The following is a 22,164-nucleotide window of genomic DNA, read 5'->3' as shown; positions in this document are numbered from 1 at the left end:
CGATAGAAACTGGTCATTCTCTGAAAGCCTTTCACTTCTTGTTGCAATATCCTTTTCTGCTTATTTACTTCAAAACCCACTTGTCACGCCACAATCACAGTATATGTAGATCAAACACACAAAGCAAATACCTACAATGAAAAAAGTAAAAGTAAAGTATGAATACCTTTTCGTGCTGATTACAAGAAGCTCTTCTCCACTGAATAGATGTTCCTGCACACAATGCGATGTATGTTCAGGTTCAAGTGCGAACGCACACACAGGCGCGCCATTCACACCTACAAACCACACGCTCTCACTCACTAAACAAGTTTTCGCTCACTCAGAGTTGTAAGTGAAGTGAAACACCTGAGAGAGTGTGAGCGAGAGAAAGAGAGAGAATGACAACCACACCTCACTCATGATCATCATATTCATCGGTGAGAACCGGTTGTCCCTCGGAACGACTAGATGAGGCGTTTCCACAGCCCGTATTAGCTTTACAAAACCATTCCAGCCCGGGTCTCTATATGTAGGTGACTTATGAGAGAGGGACCAGGCAAGGACAAGGCACTTTAATTATTCAGAGTCGGCGCTCATTTACACCAGAATGGCTGCCTCGACTAAGTTCAGAGTCTGACATATGACTCACATAAAGGATTTAGCTAAGTCCGACTGGAAGTACATCCATGCTAATTGAAATGTATTTCTATTAGCAGTCTCTTTGATATGCACAAGCAATTCCATTCAGGGCAGGGCCGTGTTTACATTACATAGCTGAACAGTGAGTGCTTGCATAACAATAGCATAGTGAACATGCCCAAAGTGCAGATCACAAGAAACTATTTTACGGAGCTATGAGGTCACTGTTTATGTGCTGTTAGTATAGAGTCTAAGGCTATTGTTAGTAAAGGAATACTAGCATACTGTTTTATGCATACTGTGCGGTATACACATAGGGTAACATAGTGTGACTGAATTTAACCTTGTGTCTTTAAACACGGTCTTTATAACGATACTGAAATCAAAGTAAATATTTCTTCTTGTTCGTTCATCACGTTGCATATGGAAGGGCAAGTGCATTTTAGAGTATACATACTGTATATTGCAGAAGTAGTAAGAGTAGTATGCTAACATTATTTCAAACACAGCCCACAAGTTGGCTTGTCTGATAGTTTAAAATAAAATAGAATAAAAAATAAATAAATCACAGCAATAAAATAATAAAATAAAAAAAATTCTTTATTACGATAAAAAGCATTACCCAGATTAACTGAGGCATCTAAAGAATACAATTTTAAAGAATATTTTGTATTCTGAGAACAGCCTCTGAAAATTTGAAAAAGAAAGTTCTAAAGAAAAAATAAGAATTCAAAGTAAAACCAAAAGTGAAGATGAATTTATTGGGCTGTTTCAGATATTAAACATTTTAATACTAGCTTCATATAATACATTTTACTGTTAGAATATTTTACTTGTATAATGTAGAAAACTTATGGATTTATCAAATATTTGTGTTCCAGCTGGAAATATTATGGGTTATCATCAGGGAATAAAAATATATGAGAACATCTTAAGAATTTTTTTCAAGTACTGCACTTAACATTCTTCTTACAATTTATTCTAAAAGCTTCTTATTTTTTTTCTTAAGGATATTTTTGTGAATCCTGCCCTGGTTACAGAACACAAATTATTTGTTTCAGTACGGTCTGTGCTCTGGTTGCCAATTGGTCAGTATAGATTGTTGCAAATGTGTTGATTTCTCTGTGGTTTGCTCAAAGTGTGATGATTTGTGTTTTGTTTAGTCAATGTCTATAATGATTTGGACAGTAGAGTCTGTTGATTGTGAGCGCTGTGTGTTTTTACTGGAAGGAGAATTGTAGACTGAGTCACTGTCTTTGCGCTCTGAGGTGACATTACTTCTCTGATCACGTTCTGGTTTTGTCTGTAGTACTCACTCACACACACACACACACACACACAAGCACACACACACACACACACACACGCATATCTCCCTGGATCCCACTGCCAACGCTCTCTAAAAATATCTGCATCAGAAGCTCTCCTAGCTGCGTGTGTGTGTTGGGATGAATCATTCAACCAGAGAGCGCTACTCAACTGATCCCTCGCTCTCTGTCTCTGTGAATGTGCAAGAAAGAGAGAAACAAGGGAACAGAGAGAGAGAGAGAGAGAATAAAAGAGGGCATGATTTTCCAAGAATGGACTACTGAATACATGCTCTGACAATTACAACCAGCAGCTTTTGTCCAAGTAGGCAGCAACTGCTCAGGAATATGGATCAGAAAAAAACAAAAAACTAACGGTACAGAAATAAAACAAACGTAACTAGATCAAATAGTGTACAGTATATCTACCAAGGATTTGTTGTCTAATGGTCTGAAAAGAAAGTGGCTATTAATAATGGCCTATGAATTGTTATAATAATATGCTTTTATTGCATTAATTTTATTTCTTTCATATGACTTTAGTATTTGACCATGCAAAAATAATAATTACTGCACTGTAAAAAAAAAAAAAGTTGAGCTAACTTAAAATTAAGGCAACCAGCTTCAGCAGATTTTTGAGTTTGAAGTTTATACAACAAAAAGTTGAGAATCTCCTACAAAAATAAGTTGAGTGAAGCTGGTTGCCTTAAAATTAAGTTGGCTCAACTTTCTTTTTTTTTTTACAATGGCGATTTTATTGCAAAAGGATATTAAAATATTTACTTTGTATTAAGCTGACTGTTTATCTTTTTTTTTTAAGTAGCATTCAATCTTAGAATTATTTTTATAGCATAAATATTGTTTTAAAGCAATAAAAGTATATAATAATAATATACTATACTGTATATAACAATATACTATTATATTAGTTTTAACAGAAAACAGTATCTAACAAACCCAAGGACACAAATACCAACTATTCTTGAAAGTATGTAGGCTGAAAGGGAGAAAATATGAATGCTTAATTGAAAAATTAAACGATTTTTATTCTATACATGTAAGGTTTTTTATTGCTTTTAACAGAATAAAATAACTGTGAATGCAGTCATTATGACTAGTCTGACTAGGCTTTTTAACGCAAAATGAAATGGTACTGTAATTTTTTTTATGTTTTACTTTAGTTTTTTTTGTTAGTTTTTTTCATGGGCACACTAGCAGGCCCCTGGACCCCAATTTGAAAACCCCTGCCATCTATAAACCTTGTAAACATCAAATGGAAATGACATCTCCATCAAATGGAAATATAAACATCGTTTAGTTACATGAATTGGACGAAGAAGCCCAGAGGGGAATTTGGCTCCTCGTTTCAGAAGTCCACCACACGGCACGGATCGCTTCATGCAAATGAGCGTTTCTGAGTGTTGCTGCATGCTTTGTACGTGTTGATTAAACGCTACTGTGCAGTGTTTGCATTTTCACGAGGGTGTGACAGATACGTGCATGCTCAGGTTTGCATTCCAAGAACAGCATCTCCTGTCAATCAAATGAATCAAGTTTCACTCTGAATAACATTAAAGGGAGACCAAAAAAAGTGAGCGAGAGCGAAAGGTCGAAAGCTAAACAAAGTAGCGAGCAACAGAAAATTAGTGACATTAATCTCTCCTCTCCCTCCGAGGATCCATCGGACCCAGCAGGACCCGTCAATCACAGAGACCTCGAGCATCTTGCCGCACATTATGGAAGCTGTCCGGCCTGTGAAAAACATTCATGCGCACACTCACACATACTGCCTACGATAAACACATCACCTCCCCCGCCTTGCACCTTATCTGCACATGTCTTTCTCTCGCAGCTTCAGAACACAGAAAGACCTGGCGTGTCCCTGCCGAAGGCTTCCCTTTAATTCTTCCTCAAATTCTCACATGAGGAATGACTCATCTCTCCCTGTCTCGCTGAAAGACTTGCTCTGTTCTTGTCTCTCTGGCTTCTTAGTGACCAGTGTCCCTGACCCAGACAAAACAGCCTGCAGGAAAGTACAGTATAAGAATAACTACGATATATTTGTACGAACATCCTATTATCCGTTAGTGTTCCCATTCAGTTGCTTGGCTAGTGCAGGACACCCAAAAGTGCACCGTCTCTCACACAAAAGCAGAATTTTTCAGAATGCATGTTTTTTTCCATTGTACTTACACATAATTGAGAATGGAGCAATATAGACGCAAAATCACCAGAAATTATATTAAAGCATCATAGGCATGTTATAACAGATTGAAGTTAAAGCTCTTATTGACCATCTTCATCTCCAGTGAGCCTTTATTTGATTGAGTCAGTTAATTTGTGAACAAATCATTCAGACCTGGATCAACTAATTCCTCAAAAGATCTGACTGAAAAGAATGATTCATTTTCTATTTTTCTAATTAACTCTCATCAACCAAATTTACAGTATAAATTTCATATAAAGCTGTCTTGTGGGACTTCTGTTTCTTTTTAGAACCGAGAAAGCTTCAGTCCTTATTTATTGGGATTACATGGAAAAGAGTGACCAGAATGCTCTTCAAAAGTTCTTCCTTTTGTTACACATTTAAAAGAAAGTTAAAATGAGCAAAAACAGAGGCAATCGGAACATATTTGATGTTTAAAATACAAAAAAGTCCAGCAAGACTTTGGACCAATGAGATTTCAGTGTGGGTGGAGCTACCTGGCAACTAAAATAGACACCAACAGTTCATAAAAACGTTGTGAAGTGTGACGCTGTTGAAGGAAAGAAAATATGCAAACTGCAATAGCCACAAAAAAAGGGTTGAAGTTGGTTTAAGAGGATACGTAAAAAAAATTAAATACTAGTAACGAAAGTGCGGACAGGGCCACATAATAACCTTAGCACAAATCTAATTATAGCCGAAAGATAGTAGTCACTGATTTCGTAATGCAATGGCGTAAAATAATAACACTAATATGTGGATTTGCAAGGCACGGCAGATAAGGATGTTTCAATTGTTTTGTTTCATTATCTGGCCGAACAAAGCGCAAGAAAGAAGGACCTGTTCGAAAATAACTTCTATGAAAAACAGCAGCTCCTTTGAACACATTTCACATTGTCTGTGAGACATCCGGCCTGCGACTGACCTTTCCTTTTAGTCTTTATCAGGGAGGCCACAAGGGAAATGACAGTGCTTCAGTACGTCCAGAGCATTTCTGCACAGCACTGATGCTATGCCAAGCATGCTAAAAATAATAGAAAAATCTACAAGATGAGTTAAATGTATATTTTCTTTATGTATTTTTCTTCTGACATTGACCTCCTGTGACCCTCAATCCTGTTCATTCACAATACAATTCCATAATGCCTACAGGACTCATTTTACAATGTAAACATACTGTTAGCTTTCATTTGTCAGATCGAAAACACTCTTGAATCTCAACTCTTAGGCCATTATGAAGCTATTCTTCCCCAGTCGCCCTTCAATCGATACACTTGAGCCACAGACGAGGAATTAGCTCCTAATAAGCTGCAGATATTAAAGATCATTATGCAACACTTTCTGTACACAGTATCCCTATAGATACTAGACTGGCTGCATTGTTGTGCAGTTTGTGCCGAGAGCTGTGAAGAGTGCAGACGCTTGTAGTTTCGGCACAAAGACCCACTTGAGGACGGACTAACTGGAAATGGGCCAATCGATGGACAATCACACAGCTAAAAAATACCTCCAGCCCTCCCTTTTCCAAAATATCACTGCTGTAAACAATGGTGATGTAATGATTTATTTGGTCACTCTCATTCCAAGTGGAAATTGTAAACATTTATCTATGAGAACACAAGCATAAGAGTTGCCTGATAATCATCTTGTGGTAACAGTGGCAGGGTCTCCCTGTACAGAGACAGTGAATGATATGGGGGCACTGTAATAAAGATTTGAACAGCTCCTTTGTGGGGGAGAACCTTTCTGCTTGGTACACAACAAGCTTTTGGTAATTACAAGAGTGCCAGAGAGCATATGAATAAATTCATGAGCTCTGACTCAGGTAATTAACTCATTGTTTAATAATTAGAGATCAGGAGAGAGAGAAAGAGAATGAAAGAGAAAATGAGAACATTTGTAGGAGATGAAAAAATTCCGGAAGGGTGAGAGGATGTCAAAAGGAATTAGGGATGTCAAAAGTACCAAAGTCAATATTAACATAAAAAAATATGCAACAAAAATAAAAAAAGTGAAACAGAAAAAATATGAATATAAAAAAGTCAAATGTATAAAAAAGGAACCTAATCAGGATTAATGTAATATACACAACCGTTCAGAAGTTTAGGATCAGTGATTTTATTTATTTATTTTTAATAAATTAATACTTTAATTCAGAAAGGATACATTACATTGATCAAAGGTGGCAGTAAAAACATTCATAATGTTACAAAAGCAGAAACAGAGTTTCAGATAAATTAAGTTATTTTAAACTTTCTATTCATCACACACTCTTGAAAAGTATAATGATTTCTGAAGGATCATGTGACACTAAAGATTAGAGTAATGCCAGCTGAAAATTTAGCTTTAACATCACTAAAATAAATCCAGCTTAAATCAATAGCCTATTTCATTCTCATTTAATTGGTTTGTACCAGTGTTTAAAAGGGATAATGTAGAGGGATAATTGAGAAGCACTTGCTTTAATTTTACTTGTTAAAATTAGAATTAATATTTCATATATAATACAGTTACCAAGCTATTATCGCAAAATTACTAAACAGTGTGTTCAGGACCCTGACTGCACGTTATCCTGTTTTAAACACTGGTACAAACCAAATAAATGGGGATGAAATATTGATTTGAGCTGCATTTATTTTAGTTTGTGAGAAAAAAGAGACTGTGGAGTAATAAAAGAGACATAAAATGTAATTATGTGGAAAACTGGTTTGGCGGTCAATATTCAAGAACATTTGATCACAAGAGTTCAAATTTACACAGCTATTTACAAAAAAAAATAGCTCTATACCCCACTCCGCTCACATACTCTGTGGTACTGATAGTTACATGTTCAAAATGTTACTATCGACTTGGTACCAATGTACCAGTACTTTTGACGTCCCTAATAAAAAAAGGTTGAGAGACATAAAAGGAAAAGGATGCTGTAGAATGTCACCGAATGAAGGGGAAAGAGAGACAGAGTGGATTTCTGTTTAGACCGACCAGGGGGGACTGGAGGAGAGAATGAGGAAGTGTGAACTGACACCAGAGGCAGAGAGAGATCCCTGTCAGAGCTCAAAGCTGAACAGACACTCCTGACGGGTTTATCCACGCACCGCTGGGCCCGACCACAGCTAAAACCAGCATCATATCCTGTCCCCACAGACACGCTACACACAGCCAATCCCACTGAAATGTCATCTTACACCGCATAACACATCCACATTCAGCCTATATGTGCACTGACACTGCTTTGACAGGCTGGAAGCTTGTTCCTTTCCAAACAGGAGCTGGTAGAGGAGTTCCACAACAGAAGCTAAACTATTTCTACTGTCTTACGGCGCTGAGAGGAAGAACAACCTGTGAAGGATGAAAATCAAAGCTTCGATGAGGAAAAGGTGAACCACTCTTGACTAATGTGACCCTATAATACATTTCTATGGCAGGAGTTGTTGTGGAATGAGAACATATACTACATTTCAATAGTTTGGGTCCATCAAGATTTTAATTTAAAAGAAATTAATACTTTTATTCAGCAAGGATGCACTTGCTGAAGACTTCACACACAAAAAATCTTACCGACCAAACCTTTGAATAGTAGGTTGGTAAAATGTGTTAAAAAGAGCTGAGAGTATTACAATATTATCAGTAGGGATATGCACAAATACATTTTTCACAAATTAATTAGTCATTGTCTGTCTGAATGACATTTCTTATGGGTCATTGATTTTCTATAAGACACTGCCTTCCGTAAAAAAAAAAAAAATAGCGCAATACTGACATTGACGCATTTTAAAATGTTAGATTTTTTATCTTTTTGTACGCCAACTTAAAAATAGGGTATTTACACAACCAGACGCTGAAAACTCATCCTAAGACTGCCCTACTGCAAACATATACAAACAACAACACAAACAGTAAAAAAATGAGCTGAAATCAAAAACCTGGAGCCATCTGACCAATATTTAATTAATAAACAGGCTAATTATCTACCTGTAATTATTCACAGCTGAAAGTATTATCAAATGAAAGGAATTGTTCACCCAAAAATGAAATTTTTAACATCATGTCCTTCTAAAGTTGTATGACTTTATATACAGAACACAAAAGTAGATATTCTCAAGAATATCATTGTTTTTGTTAAGTCATTGGGGTCTAGTGTCAAACCTGAAAATATCTCATTTTGAAACATGAGAAAGAATAATTTTTTCTTTGTTTTTATTTTTGGGTTAAATATTCCTTTAAAAGATAGATTCTGGAAATCACAGGACAAAAAGACAATAAAACAGAGAGGATTCCAGACAACTATGTGATGATGACAGAGACAACTGGAGGTAGGAACAAATACCAAAACAGTGAGTGGAAAAAGAGGAAGTGCAGTGTTGAGTCAGCAAGTGAAAGAGAGATAACAAGTGATCGAAGTATAGCAAGAAAGAAGAAGAGAAACAGACACATTTTCACGCAGATGTGTGATGAGGCTGACCTCACGCCACCCGTCTTTACACACAACCGCTACAGAGAAAAGGACAGAAAACGCTCCACGTTTTTTCCAGTTGTCGCATCTGTCAGAAAACCCTGCTGGGCAGAAGACAACACACAAGCCTCTCTTTCCATTACGAGTACATCTGTTTTGAAGTTGAGGGTAAAAAAGCTTGACCCAAGAAAGAATGAGCCTTGTGCACAAACCAATCCAGAAACATTCAAGTGAAAGTAAACTGCTGTCTTACCCAGTAGGATGATACAGGCGGATCTTAGGAGAGGAGAGTCCAGATGAAACCACTAGGATAAGGATGGATAAATCTCTCCTCCTGCTGTCTGAGGGGACGGCTCGTGATTCCCACTCTGTCTGTCCACGTCTGCGTCTGCCTGGCTCCAACAGCCCTCACCATTCCCTGCCACATACAAAAACAAAGAGCTTTACACTTAAGCAACCAGGTCCGAGTGGCTGTGCTACATAATATTACCCCTATATTGTACTACTAGACTGCATATTTGATCAAAATTGGAATGCTTTTCTGACTAATCAACATCCAGAACTAAAACTGCACTTTATAAACAGAAATTTGTGTTAATTGACAATATACAACATGAATTTGAGAAACATATTAATAGATTGTATATTTTATGTATAATAAAATAAATGTGTTCTGAGATCCTCTTATAATGCCACCATCACTCCTCTTGAATATGTAACCAAGGTAACAGGAGACTAGTTGAGAATGTACTTTAAATAGTTTCAGCCGTGAACCAGAGAGACACCTTAGGGTTGGGATTTCCTTTACTATCAGACTAATATCATCCATTGAAAAATAAAAAAAATATCAACTTTTTAATCAGTTAATTAGTCAATAAATTGCTAATATTACCCTTAAGAGCATATTTAATAAAACATCAAATAAAATGTATTTTTTTTAACGCGTGTGTGATGAATACATAGTACATACACAACCATAGGGGTCACTTACGTATCTAATGTGACATTAAAACATGTATAAAGTCACAATGTTTTGTTTTGGACTTTCTATTCATCAAAGAATCCTGAAATATAAGAAATGTTTCTTCAGCAGCAAATAAGTATATTAGAATGATTTCTGAAAAATCATGTCACACTGAAGCATCCCCAAAATAACTCGCAACCCGCCAAAATAAAAGCTTGAGGATTTTAGATTTTAAAATGTTGAAAGTTCATTAAAAAATACAAATTTTAAAAATAAATAATAGCATTGTGTACTATAAAATAATTGTACTTTTATTTAATGCATTTTAAAATATAATAGTACTATAACAATTTATTATTGTTTCTTTAAAAAAAAACTTTATTTTGTTTATTATAAAAAAATTTAAAAACTAAATTAAGTGCAAATACTATAATTGCTATTATTAATTATTATTATTTTTATAGTTATATTTAATGGGTCACCCTATGTGACCAATAAACCAAATCTCCAGGTGCTCTCCTGAGAACCAGACTGAAATTTAACTGTTTTTACTGTATTTTTGATCAAATAAAGACAACCTTGGTGAACAAAAGAGACCATACAATCTTACCAACCCTAAGCTTACATAAGTAGATAGTCTTTATTAAATTAACGTTTCTCTGATTTCATGCCTTTCATCACTAAGTGTGCATTCCTCTACACAAAAGCTTTTTTTCCCTTAAGTTGTCTGATCTCTCAGTCCAGTTTAATGGTTCTTTCCAGGGCTGAGCGCTATGAGGAAAGGCTGTTTAATCAGAATCGCTCTCCTAGTCTCTGAAGCTCCTGGGAGAGACCGCATTCACAAAACAAACATTGGACACTATTTATAGATGCCTGTCGACATGGCAACCACTCTTTGTTTGTTTGAATCAGAAACTATTTCTCCTTTTCTTCCCCTCAAATGTTTCGCTTCTTGCTTCAAAGCAGTCGCAGGGACTTGAGACACTCAGTTGTCTCGATTTGCTCTGGTATGTTCCTTCAAAACAAGGGGAGGTAATGCTTTGGCAGAACAATACGAGTGCTTTTGGGCATTTGTGTACAAGCTACTTGTGCTCTTAAATATTGCTGTGTCAAATCTATTTAGAGTAAAACCACCAGTTAATCTGGTTTAGATACCATCATCCATGCAACAAGGGCACATACATTATTTCTGCATGTAGAGGAGTCACAAGCTGTTTACATCACTTTAAACTGTATCGGTTAAACTTTGATTTAAACACCTGCAGGCTGATTTCGTATCTAATTGAAAGGGCATCCTAGTGAGTAAAACCTTTTTTTTTATTTTTTTTTACAGTGAATGAAGGTCAAATGGTGTTCATCCTCAGCAGATGAGGCAGAACTGAAAACATAATTCATAACAATTCATTTTCTCTACAGAGAAACCATAATGTATAAACCTTTCAAGTCTCTGAGCAACTTCCCGCTCCTATTAAAGCATTGCAACTGGCATAATATTCACTGTATAAGCTCCAAAAGCTTTTATATTTCAATAATTTGCAATCCACTTTAATTATATTGTGGTTAAAATTAGTAGTTCACTCCCTCACTGGTGTGGTCCATGGTTTGAAGACTTTATTACAGAATGATTTGAAATGCCTATGGAGAAAATGAATGGAAAAAAATCATTCCTAAACTAGAAAAGTGGTCCCTATTATGCTCTACTGACCAGTTTTGTTCTTTTTGTTGAGATTTACATGATACTGGAGTCTTGACTCCACTGAGAGTAACAGTTTTACTTCTACATCACTGAAGAAAGGCTATACTTATGCAAATGTTATGAATCAGACATGCATACCAACAGACATATATATATATATATATATATATATATATATATATATGCATACAAATATACTCGCATATAAACCATCACACTTCCTTGTCTTTTGCTGACTGTTCAAAAATGCAGGAAAGAATGCACCTCCCACCTCTTCCTTCATAGGGATTACTCACATTACACTAGTTATATTACAGTATGACTTGACTATCAAGATTAACTATTTATTTAGTCATACTAAAAGTAACAGTTAGTCATCTGATATTTTAAAACCTAATCATATCGCAATCAAAATAAGATAGGCTTACTGGAACATGGGTAGTTGGGAAGTGACAAAATGTAAAACATTTCATTATATATATATATATTACATTTATATATATGGTCATTATTTTATGGTAGATATTTCTTACTATGGTATTTACAATAAAATTGAGATGAATGCAGTTAGAAAGGGCATGAGTATTGTGACACTGTAATATTATCTCTTTAATATTACTTAAAAGAGACTTTATCTCTCCCCGTTTGTAGCACTTTGAGTCATTTGACATTTCAAACAGCACTTTTGCCTCTTTAGGTTGCACTAAAAAGAGTATCTTCTCTTCCCGCTTTCATAAAGAGCACTCTCTGTTTCTGTTTCCCGTAATTCAGCAGCTGAGAAGGGCTGCAGGCTGCTGTTTCTCTCTCATCTTGCTGACGAATAACAGAAGTGTAATGGTTAAATGGCAGCTGACCACAAACAGTCAAATCTATACAACTTGTATTTGTTCCTTAACGAAACAAGTCAAGGGGTATTATTAACATGCTAACAATGCTAAGTGATATGGCGTATAGCGTACACACACACATACACACAAAGTGTATATATATATATATATATATATATATATATATAAACTGTACTTCTGTCCCTCACAGCCTAAGAGTTGTTGAACTACTAGTGTTATTGCACAATACTCTGAAGTAAGATAATAAAATGATAATACAAAAAATACAGACATACAGGAGCTTTAATCTCCCACTAACAAAATGACCTTCACCATTTCTAGGCCTATTTGTGCAGCTACAGTGTGTGTGTGTGTGTGTGTGTGTGTTCCTGAGGGCTTTCAGTGTTCCTGAGGGCTTTCAGAATTTCAAAAATTCATAATGTCGAGTTCATCTGCCTATTCACATTAGCAGCTGTGTTTATATTACTAAAGGAAATATTAAAAATGTCTTAACCTCAGCTTTCCCTCTCTTTCGCACACACACATATTTGTTTCACTATATTATTGAGTACATTTTTGAAAAGCGAGGACATTTTGGACCTCACTAGTCAAAAATGTTGGAAGTATAGCTACACACACACACACACGTTTACTAGGCCACTACCAAACCCTAACAGAAAGCTTTCTGCAAAAAAGATTTAGGTATATATATATATACCTAAAAAATTTTTGCAGAAAGCTTTCTATATATATATATATATATATATATATATATATATATATATATATATATATATATATATATATATATATATATATATATATATATATATATATATATATATATATATATATATATCATGTTTACAATTGAGGATGTCCCAGAATTTGTTTTAACTCAATTATAACAACTTGTCCCCAAAATATGGTTAAGTAGGCGCACACACACACACACACACAGCATCTAAACTAGGACATTCCAGAGACTTAAATTGTTTTTATATAGAGAAAATTATAACTAACCCCAAAAGTATTGAATTATATTTATATGTGTTTATTTTAAAATGCAAAATACATATTTTTATAGATTTTAAAATCTGAAAATATAAAAATTAAAAACAATTATTTGCTTTATGCTTTTTTCCAGTTATTTATGACTCAAAATAGCAATACAGTACACCAACACACACACACACACACACACTTAGGCACAGTATGTACTTTACTCTCTAAACACACTCTATCAATCTTGTTTTCATCTGGATCTATCTATTATTCTTCCACTAACTCCCACAATGTATTAACACCCTCATATATTTACCTTAGGCTAAATGTTTAACTGTCCATTTTTATTTTGTCTTGAAAATGTAAAATAAAAAAGTCAAAATAAAATATTTAATCTATTAAAAAATAATTTTTATTTTATTAATATTACCATAAACTGGTCCAACAGAATGCTAACTTATTAACAGGACGGGCTGAATAGGACAACTATTTTGTTAATGCACAACAGCTTAAGTGTGCAATAGTACTGTATTAGTCGGAAATGCAACGGTTATTTTACAAAACGATCGATTACAAAACTATACTGGTATTCAAGGGCAGGCTTAGATCCGGTTTAGGGCTGGTTTAGATCCTACCTGTCCGATCGCTACCACTTTGTTCATTTAAAAGGAGAGTCATCAGAATTATCACCAGTAAAGTATGGAGTACCACAAGGATCTGTCCTAGGTCCTCTGCTATTTTCAATATACATGTTGCCTCTTGGTAATATTATTAGAAAATACGGGATTAGTTTTCATTGTTATGCTGATGATACTCAATTATATATCTCAACAAGACCAGATGAAACTTCTAAACTATCTAAGCTAATAGATTGTGTAAAAAATGTAAAAGATTCGATGACCAATAATTTCCTCCTATTAAATTCAGATAAGACAGAGATATTACTTATTGGACCAAAAAACAGTACACAGAATCTCTTGAATTACAATTTGCAACTAGACGGATGCACTGTCACGTCCTCTAAAGTCAAAAATCTGGGTGTTATATTAGACAACAACTTGTCCTTTGAAAATCATATTTCCCATGTTACAAAAACAGCATTCTTCCATCTTAGAAACATTGCCAAGCTTCGAAACATGCTACCTGTTTCTGATGCAGAAAAGCTAGTTCATGCGTTCATGACCTCTAGACTGGACTATTGTAATGCACTGCTAGCTGGTTGTCCTGCATCTTCAATAAACAAGCTACAGATAGTCCAAAATGCAGCGGCTAGAGTTCTTACCAGGTCAAGAAAATATAATATTTTAAAAAAATTATATTTTAAAAATAATATTTTTATAAAATATATATTTTACAGTCTCTGCACTGGCTACCTATTCAGTTCCGTATCATTTACAAAATATTATTACTTGCCTATAAGGCCCTAAATGGTTTAGCTCCTGCGTACCTAACTTGTCTTCTGCCACGCTACAATCCAACCCGCTCCCTAAGGTCGCAAAACTCTGGACTTTTGGTAGTACCTAGGATAGCAAAGTACACTAAAGGAGGTAGAACTTTTTCACATTTGGCTCCCAAACTCTGGAATAGCCTTCCTGATAACGTTCGGAGTTCAGACACACTCTCTCTGTTTAAATCTAGATTAAAGACACAAAGATCTCTTCAGCCAAGCATTCACATAATGCATCTTATAATTTGTACTGCAGTTATATCTGATCAAATGTACGTTTATTATTATTCTTTAGCTTGGGTTGAACAAATTATTTTTGCTTAGATGGAACAGCAGCTACGCTAATTATGTCTCTATTTGTTTCTCTGTTTCTGTCACGGGATTAACATCTCATGGTAACTAGGAATTACAGAAGCTTCAGTCTGGATCCAACCCTTAAATGATCTGAGATGACCGAACACCTGAGAAAGATGATGCCAACCCCTCAGAGGACTTCGGAGGATGCCAATGCTCAGACAACATACAGAATTACCAAATTTTGCCATAAGTCAAACATATTAAGGTTCTGCAATATATAAATATATTGTGGAAACTTAAATTCCTGTAGAGCTGCTTTGCAACGATTTGTATCGTAAAAAGCGCTATACAAATAAACTTGAATTGAATTGATATTCAATTAATCTGTTGAATATGTTCAATTAATCAATTAATCAGATTTTAAAATTTATTTTCAGTATTTCTTTTTTTTTTTAAGTTACTATACATCAATCTTGTAGAGTAACATAACTGGCAGATGTTTTCAGTGCACAGTGCACTGGTGAAGTTCATCGATAATCAAATTTAATAATAATAATAATCAATAATGAAATTTACCAACAATTGATTAGTTGTATTAGCTATAGTATTAGCTATATTACCAGATGAACACAATATCAATAACACAAGATATGGGAAGAGTTCTCTCACTTCCTTTAAAAATGAATTGTATTATTTTGCAATCATAATCAATATTGTAAACAATTATATGGTTAGATCATCTGTATTATTTGCACATTACATTTTGGCACACCCATTAGAACAGAACGTTTTGTGATGTCATTGCCCATAAATTTGATCTAAGTCATGGCAAGTGTTCGTCAGAAATCCCCAACTCTCACTGAAAATGAAAGACTTCAGGTTGTTCTGCTGCTACAAATTGCTGTCAGTGTGAACGGCCCTTTAGAAGCTACTGAATGAATCTCCTAGCGTACGCACACGCTAGGCTCAGCGGCGCTTACATAACCACAAACACACACCCTTATCGGTCAGCTCAAAGTTCTCCTGCTCACTGCAGATGGCTGACCTCAGCGCGCAGCAGCCAGTCACGCAGCACACTGCTGACACAGATAATGAAAACACACACAAACACTCCACCCAGAACAAGCTTCATGACAATGACTTACTGGTGAACTGTCAATGGACTCTTGCTTCACAGTAATATAACACTATGGCTCTAAAGGAGTACCTAACCCTTAAATGGACAGGTAGCAGAAAATTAAGGTTCTGTTATCATTTACTCACCATCATGTCACTTGTATGACTTTCTTTCTCCAGATTGTGCCGCTCTATTAGCGTGTGAATGAGATTTATGTGTGAAAGCCTTTAAGTCCAGATATGAACATAAGACTGAGGCGGCCTCTAGTCGCTTTATGACATGAACGTTGATAACTTGGCAGTGTTTAGTATTTGCTGTTCTGAACTTACGTAATGTGTCCATGAATGATTTCAGTCATGCAGAGTATCTGTAACTATCAGACACGGTTTCATTCAAGAGAACCTGGACTTGGTTATTCATTTGTTGAAGATGTTTTTCTACTCATCTCTAACTGAGGTGAATCTCTAGGTTTTTAAACAACTCCATAGTTTGACGAGAATTACAGGTTACAGAGGCACTGGTGATGAGGTCAAGACTGCAGGGCCAAATGCATTATGGGAAAAAGATCATTTTTTTTTTGTAATTAATAATTTTTCGATTGATCATCCCTTGAGTATATTGAAGAATTTATAGCCTTTGGACAAAATTAGCATTATTTTTAGCATCATTATTGATATCTTTCTGATTTAGCTTTTTCTTTGTTTATAGTCCATTTCTTTTTAAAAGCACAAAACAATTATCAATCCATAGATTAAAATGTCTGTCTATTTTAAACATCAGATTTACAGTGTTATAAAAGTTAACCACAGTACATGTTTCTATAGTTTAAATTTGCCACATATTTGACACGATTGTAGGTTAATTCTCAAAACTCCATGCATAATTATTCTGTAATTATTCACCATTTTGCACATATTCTGGAGCAAATAAATAACTGATATTCAGGTTAAACAAAAGGGAGAATGTGGATTTTCATTTCACCACAGACATACATTACATAAAAAATATAAACCAATATTATTTTTGAACTATTTATATGCTATATTTTGAATTAGTTTTTCTTTTTAAGATTTTCAAGTAAACAAAATTTTAAGTAAAATTTGTAAGGTGCTGTTGTCCTTTTAATAGTTTTTTTATATACCGTATATATCTATGTAGCTTTAATTTATTTTTATTTCAGTTGTGTTCATTTTAGTTCATCAGTTTAAACGTATTTAAATTCTTTGTGAAGCAAAGTTAGTATAGTTTTAGTTAACAGTAACACTGATATAAACTAGTATTTTTATTTTATTTTTTTTATTTTTTTCTGCAAACACACCAAGTTCTGTGATTTAGTAAATGCTCAGAAGCTGTTGAGGGGTGTCACCCGTTGCGGTGTAGATGGGGTGTTAAAATACAGCCGCTGCTTATTAAATCAATTAGTACTGCAATTCAAATTGCTGTAGTGGAGACAGTAAAAAGAGAGAAAATCCTTCACGAGCATACACACACACAAAAAAATTATTCTCTCATCAGTCTCTCCCATATACTGTACACACATGACCACATGCTCACACACACCAGCAGTCAGTCCTTTCCCAGACACCAGGCCTCCGCTACTGTAATTCACTTGCTATGCTGCTGCTGGTTTGTTTCACAACACTGTCACATCCAATGAGATTCTCTCCCTGTCCTGGCTTCCTGCCACTCAGTGAGAACGGCACACAGTAGAGACCCTCTCGCTGTCGCTCAGACCGCACCCTCCCCTCCATCAGCGTTACTTATCAGTGTCTGGCCACCAGTCACACACACTGAGCTCTTTACTACAGGGTAATTCCACGGCCAAATCCACAGAGGGTATAATGCAAGGATTAGAGCTGCAAGGCATTACAATTCAAAATATATAGCACACTTTCAACACATCTTTATTCACCTGCCTGTACTCTCTCTCTCTCTCTCTCTCTCTCTCCCTTGCCTTTCTCAATTTCAAGGATTACTCATCCTGCCCTGACAAATAAATACTGGTGATTTCAGATTGTAATATTTTGATATATTCCATGACACTGAATGATTACATTATTCATTAATTATTATAGTATTTTCATGGTTCTGAAAGATCTCAAATAATATCATGCCATTAACATGGTATCATCTTGTCTAATAAATCCAAATGATTGAAATATAACCAAGGTAGTGTCACTGTTCAAAATAACCATGCTACTGTAAATGTCTATAAAAAACAGTATCAGCATGATACAGGCCCAAAAACCATGGTATTTCTTCATAGTATTATCATGGTACATCAAATAAACTATAGTAATACCATGATAAATTAGTTGTGGTACAATGTAAAAAAAAACAAGGTAGTAGCATGGTAGTACCATGAAGAAAAAATTTATAATAATACCATGATACATGTAAGAAACCTAACATTATGCATGTTTCAAAACATTAATATTATGGTGCATGTAAAAAATATGTGCATGTAAAAAACAAGCTAATATCATAGTGTATATCTAAAAATTACAAGGTAATGCCACAGCACATTTTTTATGTAACAATGTAATACCGTGGTACACGTAGAAAAAAAAAAAAAAAAGAGCAAAAATATAGTGCATGTCTAAAAACAAGGTAATATTATGATGAATATCTAAATAGCAAGGTAATACCATTGTGTAATTAAAATAATAATGTAACACCATTGAGCATGTTTAAAAAAAACTACCATGTACACTTCTAAAAACAAGACAATGTCACGGTACGAGTATAAAAAAAAATAACATTTTGCATGGCTAAAAATATGTTGTCTACAAACACTATAGTTTTAGTGTTTAATTTTAATAGATTTATAGATTTTTAATATGGGCCATTTATGGGTTATCAGACATGAAAACATTCAAAGAACATTTTTAATAGTGTGAAAAATGGGCAAAAAAAGGCATGGAAATATCATTTTTTTTTAAATCCCACTGTAATACTTTTTTCTAAGCAAAAGTTGTCCCTCCCGCCCTCTTTTGCAGAACATAAAGGATGAACACAAGCATGTGCTTTACGTAAGTTGGAGATCCATGAAAGCAGCACAAACAGAGCTGGAGTGCGAATGAAACACCCCAAGCCCAGCAATCCAGCGCAGACAGTCAATCGCACGACACCCCTACCACGTACGCGCGTGTGTGTGTGTGTGTGTGTGTGTGTGTGTGTGTGTGTGTGTGTGTGTGTGACCGCGCACATGTGCAAGGTCAGCGGGGACCTGCCAATTCAATCCAAACCACCACGAGATTTCACCACAGACAGCAAAACCTTTTAGCCTTCCCATGCTCCCCTACAAACAGTTTGTTAACATACAGCCTCGGAACAACCGGATAAAAGGTCACAAAACCTTTCGGAAAACCTTTTTCTGTCACTTTCAATGAAGACTCTTACATAACAGTAGTCTCATTGGCAGTGGGACGTACAACACATGATACGACTGATTCTGCAGACAAAACCTGTTTTACAAAGCGGAGCTATTTTTCAAAGAGCTACCCAGTGACCTGAACATGCACGTCATGTGACCCACCTTGTGATTTTTATCAGCAAGGGTATTTGAGACCTGCACGCCTGGGGTGGAAATGCTTTTTCATAGTCTGTTTGTTGTTAAGTAGATTTTTATTTGTCGATATGGTTGCTGTCCTTTAAAACTAGACACAAAAAGTGTGTGTATGTGTACAGCAGACACGTCAGGTGTCCTCATGTCTAGTCTCTGCGCAATGACCCTGCTTAAAGATGGAGAGACACACAAACACACACTTGCACTAGAGAGCTTCTTGCTGCTGTTACTTAACACACACTGGGTCTGGATATCTGCTGATATGTGAAGCCTTCTGGTGCCAGGCCAGCCTGAAAAATTTCCCAAATCCCAGGAGGGGGAACGCAGACCCCATTTGATCAACAATAGTCACTGCTGAAAACCCAGAGAGCTGTGTTTATGTGTGTGTCTTTGGAAAGCAATGACATCCTGAAGAAAGAACAGAGATGTCTACTGTAGCGTAATAATATTGGTGGTTTGTAGTAGTAATTAATAATATTCTCATCCAAGGAATATTGAAAAATTGCATAAAATATGTGGAAACAAATGGCTTGGCAAGTTGATAAAACTGCCTCCAGCTTTTCTAGGAATTACATGCAACAAAATAATTCATGGCTGAAATTACAACATACCAAAAAAATATTTATTAATCGAATGAATCAGTGAATTAATTAAACACTACCGTTCAAAGGTTTGGGGTCAGTATGATTTTTTTATGTTTTTGAAAGAGGTCTCTTATGCTGCATTTAGTTGATCAAAAATTCAATAAAAACAAAAATATTGTGAAATATTATTAGAGATTTCTGTTTTAATACACTCTTGACAATGAAGGTGCCTAAAAGGTTCTTCACAGCGATGCCATAGAAGAACCATTTTTGGTTCCACAAAGAACCATTCAGTCAAAGGTTCTTTAAAGAACCACCTCTTTCTTACCTTTTTGTAATCTGAAGAACCATTTTTCGCCACAAAGAACCTTTTGTGAAACTTCAGATGTTTAAGGTTCTTTATGGAACCATTTATACAAAAAAGGTTCTTCTATTGCATCGTGAAGCACTTTTAATTTTAAGAGTGTATGTATTAGAATGTAATTTAATCCTGTGATGCAAAGCTGTATTTTAAGCAGTCATTACTTCACTGTCATGTGATCCTTCAGAAATCATTCAAATATGCTGATTTGCTGCTCAAGAAACACTTATGATCACTGTCAAAAACAGTTGTGCTGCTTAAAGGGTCATATGATGCGATTTCAAGCTTCCCTTTCTCTTTAGAGTGTTACAAGCTGATTGTGCATAGATAAAATCCCTGAAGTTGCAAAGACTAAAGTCTCAAAACCAAAGAGATATTCTTTATCAAAGTTAAGACTCTGCCACCCCCCCCCTAAAATGGCTCATTCAAACACGCTTTCTCAAGTCTACGTCACGATGTGGAAATATTTGCATAATGCAAAATGTTCACGCAAAGAAAGAAAGCATGGTTTCAGTAACCGCAGCAGTGTTGATGCAGCCGTGTCAGGGAGACAATGTGTGTTTCTAGGCGAAAGCAAAAGCACTTTATTTGACCTTCCGAAAATAGATGCATTTAAGAATCATTAAGATTACTTACAACAGAACAGCACAACCCAGAACACATTTTATGGACGACCGTTTCGTGAACCTAGGAGAGGAGGTAATTCTGACTTTGCTATGACAATCTGGCGCTTCTGAATCAGCGACTATATGCATGTTTTGTTATTAATTTAAGTATCTGCTATTGACTGCTCAAATGCAGAGTTTTGTGCATCGTGTGTGTGTGATGTGAGAGAGGGAGACATGGTCACACAACCGCGCCTTGTGTACTGCAAACACATAGGAGCATCATCACTGTGTCGGTCACGCGACTCTGTTCCCCTCTCGGCTTGAACTGATGGTAAAACTAAGGACATTATTAACTTTCTTTACATTTATTTTGAAAGCTAAATCTCGCGATTATGGAAAGGGGCGTTACATTTCCGACAAGAGCTTGTGGTGTTCGTCCAATCACAATGCACTGGGTCAGCTGGCCAATCAGAGCAGGCTGCGCTTGTCGGAAGGAGGGACTTTGTAGAAAACGAAGCATTTGAGAGAGCTGGGGCATAGAGGACCTACAATAATGTACAGTATTTGAAAAAATTATGTGTTTTTTGAACATTAAAGCATGTCAACATATTCTGTTACACCAAATACACAAAATAATGATCTTTAAAAAAGCATCATATGAGCCCTTTAATATTTTAGTGGAACATTTTTGTATACGGATTCTTTAATAAGTCATTTAAATAGAATATAGATTTAAAATAGAAAATGATTAACATCTTTACTCTCAACTTTGGTCAATTTAATGCATTTTTGCTAAATAAATGTACTAATTTCTTTTTGGAAACATTTAATAGAATTGAATGAATTGACCCCCAAACATTTTATGTGTGACCATGGACCACAAAACCAGTCATAAGGGTCAATCAAAACTGAGATTTATACATCGTCTGAAAGCTGAATAAATAAGCTTTCCACTGATGTACGGATTAGACAATTTGTTAGGATTGTTAGGATTAGACAATATTTGGCCGATATACAACTATTTGAAAATCTGGAATCTGAGGGTGCAAAAAAAACAAGATATTGAGGAAAAACACCTTTAAAGATGTCCAGATGAAGTTCTT

General features: G+C 35.4%; 1 protein-coding gene across 2 annotated transcripts in view; it reads right to left on the bottom strand.

Moving 5' to 3' along the window:
- LOC306846754 (ataxin-1-like) overlaps nucleotides 1-22,164 on the bottom strand; it is a 105,546-nt gene that overhangs the window by 64,116 nt on the left and 19,266 nt on the right. For both annotated transcript variants that reach the window (XM_079380344.1, XM_079380345.1), the window contains one exon: nucleotides 8,841-9,005. The gene's annotated coding sequence lies outside the window, so the exon portion shown is untranslated. The remainder of the gene's footprint in view (nucleotides 1-8,840; nucleotides 9,006-22,164) is intronic.

This window comes from Barbus barbus (genome assembly GCF_936440315.1).
Source record: "Barbus barbus genome assembly, chromosome: 27".
Lineage (NCBI taxonomy): Eukaryota > Metazoa > Chordata > Actinopteri > Cypriniformes > Cyprinidae > Barbus > Barbus barbus.
This window is presented reverse-complemented; position numbering and strand designations above follow the sequence as displayed.